Source organism: Salvelinus alpinus, chromosome 4, assembly GCF_045679555.1.
Source record: "Salvelinus alpinus chromosome 4, SLU_Salpinus.1, whole genome shotgun sequence".
Taxonomy (NCBI): Eukaryota; Metazoa; Chordata; class Actinopteri; order Salmoniformes; family Salmonidae; genus Salvelinus; species Salvelinus alpinus.
In genome coordinates, this window is record NC_092089.1 from 73,192,138 (window position 1) to 73,210,489 (window position 18,352).

The 18,352-nt window shown below is 45.1% G+C and overlaps 1 long non-coding RNA gene across 6 annotated transcripts; it reads right to left on the reverse strand.

Annotated features, from left to right (window-relative positions):
* Positions 1–9,369: 9,369 nt before the first annotated feature.
* On the reverse strand, positions 9,370–17,003 carry LOC139574403 (uncharacterized). 6 transcript variants are annotated; one of them, XR_011674766.1, is made up of 5 exons: positions 15,943–17,003; positions 15,595–15,747; positions 14,126–14,624; positions 13,863–13,981; positions 9,370–13,722 (listed from the first exon to the last, which is right to left on the reverse strand). It is a non-coding gene; the product is annotated as an uncharacterized lncRNA (long non-coding RNA). The 6 variants fall into 6 exon arrangements; XR_011674768.1 differs by having other exon boundaries at positions 9,370–14,624; positions 15,943–16,037; positions 16,767–17,003; XR_011674767.1 differs by having other exon boundaries at positions 9,370–14,624; positions 15,943–16,040; positions 16,767–17,003.
* Between the last annotated feature and the right edge of the window lie 1,349 nt (positions 17,004–18,352).

Genomic DNA, 18,352 nt, shown 5'->3' on the forward strand with positions numbered 1-18,352 from the left:
AAAAAAAGAGAATCTATATACAATGTGTGCAAAAGGCATGAGGTAGGCAATAAATCGAATAATTACAATTTAGCAGATTAACACTGGAGTGATAAATCATCAGATGAACATGTGCAAGAAGAGATACTGGTGTGCAAAAGAGCAGAAAAGTAAATAAATAAAAGCAGTATGGGAGGTGAGGTAGGTAAATTGGGTGGGTAGTTTACAGATGGACTATGTACAGCTGCAGCGATCGGTTAGCTGCTCGGATAGCAGATTTTTAAAGTTGTTGAGGGAGATAAAAGTCTCCAACTTCAGAGATTTTTGCAATTCGTTCCAGTCGCAGGCAGCAGAGAACTGGAAGGAAAGGCGTCCAAATGAGGTTTTAGCTTTAGGGATGATCAGTGAGATACACCTGCTGGAGCGCGTGCTGCGGGTGGGTGTAGCCATCGTGACCAGTGAACTGAGATAAGGCGGCACTTTACCTAGCATAGCCTTGTAGATGACCTGGAGCCAGTGGGTCTGACGACGAACATGTAGCGAGGGCCAGCGACTAGGGCATACAGGTCGCAGTGGTGGGTCGTATAAGGTGCTTTAGTAACAAAACGAATGGCACTGTGATAAACTGCATCCAGTTTGCTGAGTAGAGTGTTGGAAGCTATTTTGTAGATGACATCGCCGAAGTCGAGGATCGGTAGGATAGTCAGTTTTACTAGGGTAAGTTTAGCGGCGTGAGTGAAGGAGGCTTTGTTGCGGAATAGAAAGCCGATTCTTGATTTGATTTTGGATTGGAGATGTTTGATATGAGTCTGGAAGGAGAGTTTGCAGTCTAGCCAGACACCTAGGTACTTATAGATGTCCACATATTCTAGGTCGGAACCGTCCAGGGTGGTGATGCTAGTCGGGCGTGCGGGTGCAGGCAGCGAACGGTTGAAAAGCATGCATTTGGTTTTACTAGCGTTTAAGAGCAGTTGGAGGCCACGGAAGGAGTGTTGTATGGCATTGAAGCTCGTTTGGAGGTTAGATAGCACAGTGTCCAAGGAAGGGCCGGAAGTATATAGAATGGTGTCGTCTGCGTAGAGGTGGATCAGGGAATCGCCCGCAGCAAGAGCAACATCATTGATGTATACAGAGAAAAGAGTCGGCCCGAGAATTGAACCCTGTGGTACCCCCATAGAGACTGCCAGAGGACCGGACAACATGCCCTCCGATTTGACACACTGAACTCTGTCTGCAAAGTAGTTGGTGAACCAGGCAAGGCAGTCATTAGAAAAACCGAGGCTACTGAGTCTGCCGATAAGAATATGGTGATTGACAGAGTCGAAAGCCTTGGCCAGGTCGATGAAGACGGCTGCACAGTAATGTCTTTTATCGATGGCGGTTATGATGTCGTTTAGTACCTTGAGCGTGGCTGAGGTGCACCCGTGACCGGCTCGGAAACCGGATTGCACAGCGGAGAAGGTACGGTGGGATTCGAGATGGTCAGTGATCTGTTTGTTGACTTGGCTTTCGAAGACCTTAGATAGGCAGGGCAGGATGGATATAGGTCTGTAACAGTTTGGGTCCAGGGTGTCTCCCCCTTTGAAGAGGGGGATGACCGCGGCAGCTTTCCAATCCTTGGGGATCTCAGATGATACGAAGGAGAGGTTGAACAGGCTGGTAATAGGGGGTGCGACAATGGCGGCGGACAGTTTCAGAAATAGGGGGTCCAGATTGTCAAGCCCAGCTGATTTGTATGGGTCCAGGTTTTCCAGCTCTTTCAGAACATCTGCTATCTGGATTTGGGTAAAGGAGAAGCTGGGGAGGCTTGGGCGAGTAGCAGCGGGGGGGGCGGGGCTGTTGGCCAAGGTTGGAGTCGCCAGGAGGAAGGCATGGCCAGCCATTGAGAAATGCTTGTTGAAGTCTTCGATTATCACGGATTTATCGGTGGTGACCGTGTTACCTAGCCTCAGTGCAGTGGGCAGCTGGGAGGAGGTGCTCTTGTTCTCCATGGACTTTACAGTATCCCAGAACTTTTTGGAGTTAGAGCTACAGGATGCGAATTTCTGCTTGAAAAAGCTGGCCTTTGCTTTCCTGACTGACTGCGTGTATTGGTTCCTGACTTCCCTGAACAGTTGCATATCGCGGGGGCTCTTCGATGCTATTGCAGTTCGCCACAGGATGTTTTTGTGCTGGTCGAGGGCAGTCAGGTCTGGAGTGAACCAAGGGCTATATCTGTTCTTGGTTCTGCATTTTTTGAACGGAGCATGCTTGTCTAATATGGTGAGGAAGTAACATTTAAAGAATGACCAGGCATCCTCAACTGACGGGATGAGGTCAATATCCTTCCAGGGTACCCGGGCCAGGTCGATTAGAAAGGCCTGCTCGCAGAAGTGTTTTAGGGAGCGTTTGACAGTGATGAGGGGTGGTCGTTTGACCGCGGACCCGTGGCGGATACAGGCAATGAGGCAGTGATCGCTGAGATCTTGATTGAAGACAGCAGAGGTGTATTTGGAGGGCAGGTTGGTCAGGATAATGTCTATTAGGGTGCCCATGTTTACGGATTTAGGGTTGTACCTGGTGGGTTCCTTGATGATTTGTGTGAGATTGAGGGCATCAAGCTTGGATTGTAGGACTGCCGGGGTGTTAAGCATATCCCAGTTTAGGTCACCTAACAGAACAAACTCTGAAGCTAGATGGGGAGCGATCAATTCACAGATGGTGTCCAGGGCACAGCTGGGAGCTGAGGGGGGTCGGTAGCAGGCGGCAACAGTGAGAGACTTATTTCTGGAGAGATTAATTTTTAAAATTAGAAGTTCGAACTGTTTGGGCATAGACCTGGAAAGTATGACAGAACTTTGCAGGCTATCTCTGCAGTAGATTGCAACTCCTCCCCCTTTGGCAGTTCTATCTTGACGGAAAGTGTTATAGTTGGGTATGGAAATCTCAGAATTTTTGGTGGCCTTCCTAAGCCAGGATTCGGACACGGCAAGGACATCAGGATTGGCAGAGTGTGCTAAAGCGGTGAGTAAGGCAAACTTAGGGAGGAGGCTTCTGATGTTGACATGCATGAGGCCAAGGCTTTTTCGATCGCAGAAGTCAACAAATGAGGGTGACTGGGGACATGCAGGGCCTGGGTTTACCTCCACATCACCCGAGGAACAGAGGAGTAGTAGGATGAGGGTGCGGCTAAAGGCTATCAAAACTGGTCGCCTAGAGCGTTGGGGACAAAGAATAAAAGGAGCAGATTTATGGGCGTGGTAGAATAGATTCTGGGCATAATGTGCAGACAGGGGTATGGAGGGGCGCGGGTACAGCGGAGGCAAGCCCAGGCACTGGGTGATGATAAGAGAGGTTGTATCTCTGGACATGCTGGTCTCAATGGGTGAGGTCACCGCATGTGTGGGGGGTGGGACAAAGGGGGTATCAGAGGTACGGAGAGTGGAACTACAGGGTCCATTGCAAACCAAAACAATGATAATGAAAACTAGCCTGAACAACAGTATGCAAGGCATATTGATATTTGAGAGAGACATACAATAAGGCATAAAGTGATTGCAGGTCTTGATTGGGAGAGCTAGCTAAAACAACAGGTAAGATAACAGCAGCAATAACAGGGTGTTAGTCTAACACAGCAACAACAGGTAAAAATGGCGACGACTAGGCAGAGAGGGTCGGATTAACTACACACAGATCCTGAGTTAAAGCACAGAGCCGACAGGTAAAACACAAATAAACAGAATGGAGTACCGTGAATTAATGGACAGTCAAGCATGCATCAGCTATGTAGCCAAGTGATCATAGTGTCCAGGGGGCAGCCGTAGATGGAGCAGAGGAGGCCTCCACTAAGCTAGCACGCGGCGTATAAAGTTAGTAGCCCGGGGGGTGGTCTGCTCAGACGGAGGGGGTCTGCTCAGACGTGGTTGTGTCGACAGAGAATCCAAGCCAGATGGCGATGGCGAAAGAGAGGTTGTGAATTGTAGAATTGTGTTTGCTAACTGGTGCTAGCTTCGTGGCAGTGGCAGTGGCGCTAGCTCTTCAGCTAGCCGGCAGATGGGCCTAGCTCGAGGCTAGCTCAAGGCTAACTGGTGCTTGCTTCGGGACAGAGGTGTTAGCCAGTAGTAGCCACTCGGTTGCAGCTAGCTAGCTGTGATGATACGGTGTAATTGTCCAGAGCTTGCGTCAGGAATCCGGTGATGTGGTAGAGAAAAAGCAGTCCTATATGCTCTGGGTTGATATCGCGCTTGCAGCTAGCCGGCAGATGGGCCTAGCTCGAGGCTAGCTCAAGGCTAACTGGTGCTTGCTTCGGGACAGTGGTGTTAGCCAGTAGTAGCCACTCGGTTGCAGCTAGCTAGCTGTGATGATACGGTGTAATTGTCCAGAGCTTGCGTCAGGAATCCGGTGATGTGGTAGAGAGAAAGCAGTCCTATATGCTCTGGGTTGATATCGCGCTTGCAGCTAGCCGGCAGATGGGCCTAGCTCGAGGCTAGCTCAAGGCTAACTGGTGCTTGCTTCGGGACAGAGGTGTTAGCCAGTAGTAGCCACTCGGTTGCAGCTAGCTAGCTGTGATGATACGGTGTAATTGTCCAGAGCTTGCGTCAGGAATCCGGTGATGTGGTAGAGAAAAAGCAGTCCTATATGCTCTGGGTTGATATCGCGCTTGCAGACTGGCAGGTATTGGCCCGGTATTGAAGCTGGCTGTGTCCGAGTTGAGGGTGAAGACCGCAGCAGTGGCTAACTGACTACTAGCTAGTAGCTAGTTATCTGGCTAGCTTCTGCTTGGGGTTACGGTTCTAAAGTATAAAAAAATAGCAGGTCCGTACCACATTGGGTGAGGCGGAATGTAGGAATGTATATTCAGTTCCTAGATGGAAAGTGAAATTAAAATATATACGAAATGTATACGAAAAATACGAAGACTATTTACTATTTACACGCTACAGGACAATACAAACACACGTCCGACTGCTACGCCATCTTGGATCCGACTAGGATGAATGAAAATGACAAACAAACAAACAAACCAAAACAAAGGCAAAGTCTTCTCATGCTTTGTTGATTTCAAAAAAGCCTTCGACTCAATTTGGCATGAGGGTCTGCTATACAAATTGATGGAAAGTGGTGTTGGGGGAAAAACATACGACATTATAAAATCCATGTACACAAACAACAAGTGTGCAGTTAAAATAGGCAAAAAACACAGATGATTTCTTCCCACAGGGCCGTGGGGTGAGACAGGGATGCAGCTTAAGCCCCACCTTCTTCAACATATACATCAACGAATTGGCGAGGGCACTAGAAAAGTCTGCAGCACCCGGCCTCACCCTACTAGAATCTGAAGTCAAATGTCTACTGTTTGCTGGTGATCTGGTGCTTGTCACCAACCAAGGAGGGCCTACAGCAGCACCTCGATATTCTGCACAGATTCTGCCAGACCTGGGTCTTGACGGTAAATCTCAGTAGGACCAAAAAAATGATGTTCCAAAAAAGGTCCAGTTGCCAGTACCACAAATACAAATTCCATCTAGACACTGTTGCCCTAGAGCACACAAAAAACCATACATGCCTTGGCCTAAACATCAGCGCCACAGGTAACTTCCACAAAGCTGTGAACGATCTGAGAGACAAGGCAAGAAGGGCATTCTATCCCATCAAAGGGAACATAAAATTCAACATGGCAATTAGGATCTGGCTAAAAATACTTGAATCAATTATAGAACCCATTGTCCTTTATGGTTGTGAGGTCTGGGGTCCGCTCACCAACCAAGAATTCACAAAATGGGACAAACACCAAATTGAGACTACATGCAGAATTCTGAAAAAATATCCTCCGTGTACAACGTAGTACACCAAATAATGCATGCAGAACAGAATTAGGCTGAGACCCGGCTATTTATCAAAATCCAGAAAAGAGACGTTAAATTCTACAACCACCTAAAAGGAGGCGATTCCAAAACCTTCCATAATAAAGCCATAACCTACAGAGAGAAGAACCTGGAAAAGAGTCCCCTAAGCAAGCTGGTCCTGGGGCTCTGTTCACAAACACAACCCACAGAGCCCCAGGACAGCAACACAATTAGACCCAACCAAATCATGAGAAAACAAATAGATAATTATTTTCAACGTGTCCAGTAATTAACAAAAAACAGAGCAAACTAGAATGCTATTTGGCCCTAAACAGAGAGTACAGTGGCAGAATACCTGACCACTGTGACTGACCCAAACTTAAGGAAAGCTTTGACTATGTACAGACTCAGTAAGCATAGCCTTACTATTGAGAAAGGCCACTGTAGGCAGACCTGGCTCTCAAGAGAAGACAGGCTATGTTCACACTGCCCACAAAATGAGGTGGAAGCTGAGCTGCACTTCCTAACCACCTGCCCAATGTATGACCATAATAGAGACACATATTTCCCTTAGATTACACAGATCCCCAAAGAATTAGAAAACAAACCCGATTTTGATAAACTCCCATATCTGCTGGGTGAAATACCACAGTTTACCATCACAGCAGCAATATTTGTGACCTGTTGCCACAAGAAAAGGGCAACCAGTGAAGAACAAACACCATTGTAAATACAACCCATATTTATGTTTACTTATTTTCCCTTTTGTACTTTAACCATTTGCACATCGTTACAACACTGTATATATACACACATAAAGAGATTTGTAATGTCTTTATTATTTTGGAACTTCTGTGAGTAATGTTTACTGTTCATTTTTATTGTTTATTTCACTTTTGTATATTATCTACTTCACTTGTTTTGGCAATGTTAACATATGTTTCCCATGCCAATAAAGCCCCCTTGAAAAAAGAGCGAGAGCGAGCGAGCAAGAATGCTGCCATTAGGCGAAGGTAAGGACCAAGGTTAAAGAGTACATGGCGAACATTTCCGGATTTTATAAACAGAGCCCCAAAATAAACTTCACATACTGACCCGGCAATATTCATGTAGCATGTCTTAAAATTCCAAAAGTGTCTTTAAAAGGACAGGGGAGTCAGGAAAAGGGCTTTATATGGAAGGCTGCCTCTGTAAACACACATCTAGCATTTACCACTGTTTGTCTCATTCATGTCTTTGCCGCAAAAGTTATGTCAAACACAATACTCACCTCATTTCTCCCTGCCATTTTTCCCCCCCTCATACCTACGCAATAAAGTAATCGCCATTCCAAAAACGGATTTCCAGAACTCCTCAGCAAGGTCACTGTCTGGTTACAATGAATACTCTTCAAACAATAAATTCCAACGTCTCGATCTGAAGGCCTAGAGTTAAAAAACAATACCTGTAGCACAACAAATCTATATATCAACTAAGCTAGCTAGGCATACATGAACCCTAACACAAAATGTAATTCAAGTACTTTTTGGACAAACAAAAGCATATAGTTTAAACATGGCAATGTGTATTTAAAAATGTAAAAAAGTTATACTTAACAACCAATAGTCTAAGCACAGTACATTGCTCCTATTCCCCTACTAAAGGGGTTCCCTGTTTAGAAGGCTTTGTAGTGGGTCCAGATGTGGCACACAACAAATGACACTGTTTAGACTGAAGAAATGACTCATCTGCCACAACTAGGATCAGTTCACCAACACAACGACAACAAAGACGCCCAAAACCCTGGGAGAGACAGCATGATAGGAAAGCTGACTGATCTCCACTCAAAACAGTGGAAAACCACCTAGGGATAATCATGGATGGCTACAATAGAGATTGATTTACCAAAACGTCTGTTCAAATCAATAGGCCTACAATAGGCCACCTTTCAATTGTTCTTCATGAGGTTTATATACAGTGGGGAGAACAAGTATTTGATACACTGCCGATTTTGCAGGTTTTCCTACTTACAAAGCATGTAGAGGTCTGTCATTTTTATCATAGGTACACTTCAACTGTGAGAGACGGAATCTAAAACAAAAATCCAGAAAATCACATTGTATGATTTTTAAGTAATTAATTTGCATTTTATTGCATGACATAAGTATTTGATCACCTACCAACCAGTAAGAATTCCGGCTCTCACAGACCTGTTAGTTTTTCTTTAAGAAGCCCTCCTGTTCTCCACTCATTACCTGTATTAACTGCACCTGTTTGAACTCGTTACCTGTATAAAAGACACCTGTCCACACACTCAATCAAACAGACTCCAACCTCTCCACAATGGCCAAGACCAGAGAGCTGTGTAAGGACATCAGGGATAAATTGTAGACCTGTACAAGGCTGGGATGGGCTACAGGACAATAGCCAAGCAGCTTGGTGAGAAGGCAACAACTGTTGGCACAATTATTAGAAAATGGAAGAAGTTCAAGATGACGGTCAATCACCCTCGGTCTGGGGCTCCATGCAAGATCTCACCTCGTGGGGCATCAATGATCATGAGGAATGTGAGGGATCAGCCCAGAACTACACGGCAGGACCTGGTCAATGACCTGAAGAGAGCTGGGACCACAGTCTCAAAGAAAACCATTAGTAACACACTACGCCGTCATGGATTAAAATCCTGCAGCGCACGCAAGGTCCCCCTGCTCAAGCCAGCGCATGTCCAGGCCCGTCTGAAGTTTGCCAATGACCATCTGGATGATCCAGAGGAGGAATGGGAGAAGGTCATGTGGTCTGATGAGACAAAAATAGAGCTTTTTGCTCTAAACTCCACTCGCCGTGTTTGGAGGAATAGAAGGATGAGTACAACCCCAAGAACACCATCCCAACCGTGAAGCATGGAGGTGGAAACATCATTCTTTGGGGATGCTTTTCTGCAAAGGGGACAGGACGACTGCACCGTATTGAGGGGAGGATGGATGGGGCCATGTATCGCGAGATCTTGACCAACAACCTCCTTCCCTCAGTAAGAGCATTGAAGATGGGTCGTGGCTGGGTCTTCCAGCATGACAACGACCCGAAACACACAGCCAGGGCAACTAAGGAGTGGCTCCGTAAGAAGCATCTCAAGGTCCTGGAGTGGCCTAGCCAGTCTCCAGACCTGAACCCAATAGAAAATCTTTGGAGGGAGCCGAAAGTCGGTATTGCCCAGCGACAGCCCCGAAACCTGAAGGATCTGGAGAAGGTCTGTATGGAGGAGTGGGCCAAAATCCCTGCTGCAGTGTGTGCAAACCTGGTCAAGAACTACAGGAAACGTATGATCTCTGTAATTGCAAACTAAGGTTTCTGTACCAAATATTCAGTTCTGCTTTTCTGATGTATCAAATACTTATGTCATGCAATAAAATGCAAATTAATTACTTAAAAATCATACAATGTGATTTTCTGGATTTTTGTTTTAGATTCCTTCTCTCACAGTTGAAGTGTACCTATGATAAAAATTACAGACCTCTACATGCTTTGTAAGTAGGAAAACCTGCAAAATTGTCAGTGTATCAAATACTTGTTCTCCCCACTGTAACTAACTCTTCACCATCAATGATTTCTCCATTTATATGTTATTAATTGTGAAATGTAATTACGGCCCAAGACAGAGAGAGGACTTTAGGAATATTGTAACTACTCCCTAAGACACGTCGCCCATCAACTAGATTCAGCCCTTTTTGAGGGGATGTTCAGGGGGACAGAACATAATTAGAAATAATTTGTTGACTGAAAAATGGACTGCCAGAAACCAAACAGACATAATATTTGACTGAAACAATCATTTTAATCCTTGCTTACATTTGTATACGATCACATCTCTCTTTGGAGCAGATTTCCAAAATTAAAATCACTTGGAGCTGATTTGCTGGTGTTTTTACAGTCTTTCATGTCTGACCATTCAACTGCGGGCAAAATTTGGCCCTTGGGGAACACTGCACTAAGACTTCCAAGCACTTCAACTAAGTATTATGTTCTAATGTTCTCCACTAGAGGTTTCTATTGAGTAAGTCAGAATATACTTGGTCTAATGAATTCTACTCATAGGCTGCAATTGAAGGCTGACCTATCCTGCAATCTAGCATAGTCTCACAGTGAATATGGTGCATAACAGCTTGTGTTGACTTCCAATACCACTTGTATTCTACGACATCACTGTACTGAGATATTACACAGCCTAAGACGCTTCAGGAGAGCAGACAAGTGGGGTAGCAAGGCAGAGGTCCTGGGTGAGTGAGTTGAGAGAGCGAGACAGAGAGGGAGAGTGAGCTGAAGAGGAGAAGCTACAAATAGCCTTATGCAGCCGGGTCTGGCAGGGCACCATTGTACTGGATGTGTGTGTGGGGGGGGGTCCGGTCGTGTGTGTGACACCCTCGCTGCTCCCCCCATCTTTACAGGAAGAGGGGCTGCAGCGAGGCACGTTCCCCCTTGCAGGTCATTGTTACCAGAAGAGGACAGGGAATTGGGGGAAACAACTGGGGTTCCTTGAGATGTTTTCATGACGGCAGCAGAGGAAAAAACACATCAACATGGTGATGGATGGACAGGGTCTGCTAGGGGTCTGTCCCTCAACTCAACAAAGACGACAAGGTTGTGTATGGCCATCTCCATGATGTTGTTATTACATTGTACGTGCTGAAACACACAAACATCCTACAGTTGTCCCCCCCTTAGTACAATACAGTAGTGTTAACCCTTTTTATAGGACAGAAGAGGGGTAATCAGAGTGGGTTGTGATGGGTTCATTTGACCAATTGTATGAAATAGCATTACTGGTACGTATGGAGCTATTAACTGAGCCATGACATGGTCCGACACGGCAAAGTGCTCCAATCTTCTCTGGAGACTGGTCATTTTTCCTGTGGCGCACGTGAGGTTCTGTGTTTGTCTTGTGCGTTGTGTTTCGGGATCGGACAGAGGGCGGGGGATCTCTTCCCTCCAGGGGTTTTCTCTGAAAACACTGCCAGTCACGTCTGGCCTCTACAGACGGTAAATCACGCTCTTTGCCAGAGCGCTTCTGCGAGCCGAGGTAGTAGCCTCCTCTGGAAATGCAATATGCCATATCCCCGGGACCACCCAGGAGGCTCTCAGCGTCTCGCACACACACACACACACAACTGACCACCACAGAAAAACCCCAACATCCTGGTTTCCTGACACTGTTTTCCCGGTTAGGGGGATTGGGTTGCAGGGTTAAGGCTGTATGGGCCATGAGGAATTTCACAACAAGTAAATGGTATGGGTTTTACTTTAAAGAAGGTTTTTCTCAATGGGATCCACAAGCCAAAGTACAAGCACACTTCCTTAAGTCAGGAGTCTCAGAGGGTTGGTGTGGTGAGACACTCTGTCTTGTAGGCCTCGCAGTAATCCAGCTCTAAATAAACCACAATATGGAGTGGTGAGAAACATGGCTTTTTCATATACAGTAAGAGTCAAAGGTTTGGACACATTCATGGGGTGGCAGGGTAGACTAGTGGTTAGAGCGTTGGACTAGTAACCGAAAGGTTGCAAGTTCAAATCCCCGAGCTGACATGGTACAAATCTGTCGTTCTGCACCTGAACAGGCAGTTCCTAGGCCGTCATTGAAAATAAGAATTTGTTCTTAAATGACTTGCCTAGTTAAAAAAATTCAAGGGTTTTTCTTTATTTTTATCACGTGAAAGATCAGGACCCTGGGACTGGATCCTGAACTTCCTGACGGGCCACCCCCAGGTGGTAAGGGTAGGCAACAACACATCTGCCACGCTGATCCTCAACACTGAGGCCCCTCAGAAGCGCGTGCTTAGTCCCCTCCTGTACTCCCTGGTCACCCACGACTGCATGGCCAAACACGACTCCAACACCATCATTACGTTTTCTGACGACACAACAGTGGTATGCGTGATCACCGCCAACGATCAGACCTGGCAGTGTGGTGCCAGGACAGCAACCTCTATCTCAATGTGAGCAAGACAAATGAGCTGATCGTGGACTATAGGAAAAGGAGGGCTGAACAGGCCCCCATTAACATTGTCGGGGCTGAAGTGGAGCGGGTCGAGAGTTTCAAGTTCCTTGGTGTCCACATCACCAACGAACTATCATGGTCCAAACACACCAAGACAATTGTTAAGAGGGCACAACCCCTTTTCCCCCGTCAAGAGACTGAAAAGATTTGGCATGGGTCCCCAAATCCTCAAAAAGTTCTACAGCTGCACCATCGAGAGCATCCTGACCGGTTGCATCACCGCCTGGCATGGAAACTGCTCGGCATCTGACCGTAAGGCGCTATAGAGGGTAGTGCGTACGGCCCAGTACATCACTGGGGCCAAGGTTCTTGCCATCCAGGACCTTTATAGTAGGCGGTGTCAGAGGAAGGTCAGCAATCGGTACCAGAGCAGCAAGCGGTACTGGAGCGCCAAGTCTAGGACCAAAAGGCTCCTTAACAGCTTCTACCCCCAAGCCATAAGACTGCTAAACAAGTAATCAACAGCATACCTGAACTAAATGTCCACCCAAACTATTTACAATGCCCCCCTCCCTTCCATTTGTTTTTTCACTGCTGCTACGCGCTGTCTATTATCTATGCATAGTCACTTTACTCATACCTACATGTACAAATTACCTCGACTAACCTGTACCCCCACACATTGACTTGGCACCGGTACCCCCTGGATATAACCTCATTATTGTCATTTTATTGTGATACTTTTAATTATTTTTTACTTTAGTTTACTTAGCAAATATTTTCTTAACTCTTTCTTGAACTGCACTGTTGGTTAAGGGATTGTAAGTAAGCATTTCATGTTAAGGTCTACACCTGTTGTATTCGGCGCATGTGACAAATAAAATTTGATTTAGAGAGCTGGGTCCAGGGCGTGGGGCCAGTTGGTGGCCCCTAGGACCAGCAGCTGGCCTGAGTGGCCCTCCTGGAGGAAGAGACAAACCAGGACAGTTAGGAATGTTACAGTGGTATGAGAATGTGCATTCAACTTTGTCAACTTCCCTGGTAAAACAGGCGTTAAATCAATAAATGAGGGGTTTGAATGTAAGAGAGCAATTGGAACAGTAGGATGAAGCAAGTATGCTTTTAAGTTAGTATGACTGTGCTTGAATTTGAGAATGTAGTTGTAATAAATTATTAATCAATAATCTTAGCCCTAACCAATGACCCCGACACTAAAAGCTCAAACATAAAGGACATTTCCAGACCATAAATGTGTCTGAAGGCTTAATAAATTACTGGTTTACATCTTCTGACACTATCAGGCATTATCTGGCAATACAATATTAATAGTATAACAGAGCTCCTTGTACTATGTTCTAAAATAGGTGGTCCGGCTGAGAAATAATGCTATTTCCACCTCCCCCTATGCCACAGGCCCAGCAGAGGGACCAAAACACAAATAAATTACAGTGAGAGTGGAGAGAAGAATTCTGGGAGCAGGAAGTGCTTTCGCCACATTCCACAGCAGCAGGCCCTTGGTGGTTGGTGACCTTGGATTATACAACAAGCCTTAGCATCGGTATGGAAAACAGATAGCAGGAGGGAGAGATGAAGATATACTTGGCCATAACGTGATGCCAATTTGGCACATCATGGCGACCAGCGGTGATGGGTTTCCCAGGCTCCCTGTGTTCTCTAAAGGGGCGGAGGGCGGCTGTCGAGCCATCTCTGATCGTGGGCCTGCGCTCTCTTTTTCTCATTAGACTGATTCGCTGACAGAACAAAAATCAAGATTCAGCAGACACTCAGCAGACAGAGGGAGAATGTCTGAAGGATGTCCAGGAGAGAGGGGGATATTTTGGATGTCAGTCTGCATTTCTAAGGCTGATATGTATTTTTTCTCTCAATATTTACCTTTGAGAGGCTCCTGTGAATATCTGCCTCAATCTGACCTCTGTTTCACCATAAAATCTGTAAAGACAGGTCGAACATGATAACAAAATAAACGAAGGTCACTTGATATGGATGTACGAGCATCACTAACCCTCAATACATGATCTTGTACTTGGTACCCAACCACATTTCATTAGGTAGCAATAATATGACCATACTTGCTCATGATTTATTACGGTCATATGTGCCCCGACCTCATTGGCTATGGCTCATCCAATCATAGTCTTTCCTGTTTCCGGGGGGCCATAAAGGAGAACCCCCCTAGGAGGTGTGATTCCTGTACGCAACAATAACATAATCAACATCACATAAGCACAAAAATGGAATCAAATGCATAAAATCAAAGTTCAGTTTTGAGATATAGCATATTGTTTGTGATGAAGAATTTTCCAATTCAAAGGAAAACCATATATTTGTGTACCGTAGTTGGAGAAGTCTCTCTCGGGATCATACTGTATATGACTTTTGATCTCAGGGCTGCCGTATCCTCCTCCTCTTGAGCAACCTTTGTGCCCGTCTCTGAACTTCACCTTATTCTCCACCTCTAGACTGAGACTGCCCTGTTCAGACTCAGCGGGAGTCTGGGGGTTGCCGGGGAGAGTTGGAGGGACACATGGCACACAGGCGGGCCTGCAAGGGGTACTGGATGCAGGACCAGGCTGCCCCGGATCCCTGGCCTGCACCTCAGGTCCATGGAGGTGGAGCCCTGGGCGGAGGTGGAGCCCAGGGCGGAGGTGGAGCCCAGGGCGGAGGTGGAGCCCAGCGCTGAGCTCGTCAGAGGCCTCCTCTGTATCAGGCTCCAGTCCCGGGGTAGGCAGGGGTCTCCAGGGAGAGGCCGTCGACCCCCGTCACCCGCAGACTACACGCTCCGCCAAAATACATCAGGGAGAGTAAGTTTCCAGAGAGTGGGATCTTTCCATCTGAAATATGAGTGTATGGTAATGTAATGCAAAGTGTTACATTACATATTTGGCGCGGCTGGTAGCCTAGTGGTTAGACCAAAAGGTTGCTGGATCAAATCCCAGAGCTGACAAGGTAAAAATATGTCGTTCCAATCCTAAACAAGGCAGTTAACCCATTGTTCCCCGGTAGGAGGTCATTGTAAATAAGAATTTGTTCTTAACTGACTTGCCTAGTTAAATTGAAAAAATAATAACATATCCCCTGTTATGTAGTCCCACGAAAAATAAACTCTCTCACCCGGAGAAAGAAGTTACTGCATTCTTCCAAATGGAACGCATCATCCTTCTGACTGCATTTACCATTCATCATGCAATTAACATAACCGTGATGGCATTTCTGAGTCATCACTCAATTGACTGTCAAACTGTTGTTGCAGGTGTCTCACCAGCAGATGGCGACATTTATCTATAAGTATAAAACATTTTATGGCGTATGGCTGTACAAGTAAAGTGAGGTTAGTCTTAAGGCTTCCAATGCTTCAGTTTGGCTGGCACCTAGCCAAACTCGGCTAAACTCCAAACGAGTGTTCTTCGAATACTCCCTTAAAATACCTTCACTTGAAAAAGCAGCAATAGTACTGTTTGTCCATCTTAAGATGCCGTAGCCAGAGTACTTCCTCAAACTATACAATATTTGGTGCAGTATTTCTCAAGTGAAAAAATGTACATGAAAGTGAGTCGTCTTTTGTTGAATGACAACAAACACTTAATTGAAGAATCTGTACTGTTGACCTACGACCAAGGAAGGGGCATAAACTTTGGGTACAGAAATTAAGGTTGCCTCAAGAATTTTTTGGGTGCACGAGCACACAAAAAAAACCTTGCCAAAGACCAAAACGAACAAAAACGTCATCATAATATATGCACAAACTGTTCTGAATTGTTTTGGATAGGAGGCATGCAGACGCCTTTAAACCTACTACTTTACCTGGTGGAGAGATGCACATCTTCTGCCTGTAACACAGGCCCTATCAGGTGGTGAAGAGTCACTCCATCCCCAGGCTTCACTTTCAGGCTGTTCTGAGTACTTTTCTGTAGGCCCACTTTACTCCCGGGGAAAGATGATGCCGGCCAGACACACCTTGAAAAAACAAACACAGCATAGAAACTTGGCCTGGAAATAAACTGACAGCCTTTGTGTCAGTCTAATATTATTCACCATATCAACTGTGTCTGTGTCAATTGTTGATATTGTCTCCCCACAGTGCAATTCATTGTCAATAAGCACATGCACATATACAATATTCCATTATGTTGATAAACATTGTTGACATACCTCCTGTTGCCCAGTATGGCTCGACAATAGGACTGGTCATCCTGCTTTTACACTCAGCCCTGCTGATGTCCTGAATATTTTGGGAAGTTTATAATCTGCTGTACACAAATGTTTAAATAGAATGTTAGGACTTTCTAAACTGCAAAAGATAACGTTTTGTCAAGAGTGAAATCGCTGGCATACCACACATCCCTGCAGGGGGAGCTTTCTTGTGGAGTTGGGGGCCGCTGGAGGTTACATGCAAGGCAATGTATGTACTCATTGCAATTTTCATCCATCATCAGCAGGTAAATGCATGCCTCCATGTTAATTAGTGTGTATATTTATTTTACAAGGCAAGTCAGTTAAGAACAAATTCTTATTTTCAATGACGGCCTAGGAACTTGTTCAGGGGCAGAACGAAAGATGTTTACCTTGTCAGCTGGGGGATTCGATCTTGCAACCTACTGGCCCAATGCTCTAACCACTAGGCTACCTGCCACCCCACGTTGTCTTTGGTCTCTTTGTTGCCTAACTGATTAATGCCCTCCTTGCCTAGTCCGTCAGTTTTGGTGGGTGGCCCTCTCTTGGTAGGTTTGTGACATCTTTTGGGCCTAGCCTAGCGGTTAAAAGAGCGTCGGCCCAGTAACCGGAATCCCCGAGCAGATTAAACATCTATTGATGTGCACTTAAACCGGAATTACTCCTGTTAGTCGCTCTGGATAACTGCGTCTGCTAAATGACGAAAATATATGGTACATGAAATGTACATTCTATTCAGGCATGATATTATTTAAGAGCAACATAACTAGTTAACTAGCTACTTTTCTCAACTGAGTCAATACCTGTAAATTAGTTGTTGTTGCGATTGCTGCCTCGTGCCCCGAGCTTTGTAAGCTATTTAAATCACTAGAGCCATCTCTCAGTTCCCTTGAGTTGTCACCATCATTGACTCTCCTAACTTTGCTTTTGTTTTTCTTTGTCTTTAATCCATCACAGTGTGCATGTGAAACAGAAGCTTTAACACCAGCATGGGTGAATCAACTGAGATAAACGTCCTGGTTAAAGTTCAGTCGCGCTTCTTTTACCGTAAATGCCGTAGTAATTCTGCTTTGTTACTCTGTTGTTCTATTATGATGCGTCAGAATACATATATATATTTTAAACATAATATAGCTTTGAATGATATTATTTTACTTGCTAGCAACTTACAAAAACACAACATAATGTAGCAAAGATGTCCACATAAATGTGAAGTAGTATATAACGGTATTTATGCAACTTCAGTGTTTACTTTATGTATTTATGTAACCCGCGAGTAAGTAATATTTCAGGGACGCTTTTTCATGAAAATATATTTAAAGGCTTTTATAACATGTTAACTCTTACTTGCAAACTACTACGTATAGTAAGAAATGCGCTTTCAAATAAAACGCTTCGCCTTACGGATACTATAGGGTCATTGACGGTTGGTCGAGAATTCACATGCTCAGCAAGCCGGTTAGAACTACAGAACGAGCATGGGAGGAATGTAATTGTTTTGTCTGGGAAAGTGCACATATTCGGCAGATATCAGCGAATGAGTATTTAGTAATTTACTACGAGGTAGGTAGACCTGGGTGTCAAACATACACACACTGAGTGTACAAAACATTAAGAACACCTGGTCAGTCTGTCATGGAAAGAGGTGTTATTAATGTTTCTATACTCAGTATATATATTTGTTTTTACTCAAACCATCCGCTATATATTGGGTGACATGAAAATATAGATCTTTGGCCACGCTCACCAGTGGTGAAAAACGAATACATACTGAACAAAAATATAAATGCAATAATTTCAACGATTTTACTGAGTTACAGTTCATATAATGGAATCAGTCAATTGAAATAAATGTATTAGGCCCTAATCTACGGATTCCACATGACTGGGCATGGGTGGCGTTTTTTACATATGCACAAAAATCGTATTTCTCGGAAATGTTGTGCACAAATTTGTTTACATCCCTGTTAGTGAGCCTTTCTCCTTTGCCGGGTGGCAGTATGGCTTCATGTGCCTATCTCTTTCAGCCGTTGGGCCGCAGCTGCCTCTGCTCATGGCTTCACCTACCACCACGCCAAACAGGACCGCTCAATTCTGTCTCTGTGGCTGGGAGATGGGCAGAGCAGGCTGCTCGGGTTTGCTGCTCATGAGATTGGAGTGGCAGACCTATATCACAGGTTTATACTGCTCAGGATCTGGTCTGCTTCAGGTATCTTAAAGCCTTTGCACACATGCTTGTGCAGAAATATTCATGGGGCAAATATCAGTTATTTCAAATTTAGTTTGTGTTTGACATGCAAACAAATAGACTTGGGCTGTGTGGGGGTGGAAAACAATGTTCAGGGAAGGGAACAGCACGTTGGATGGCAGTTTTAGATTTTTTATAAAC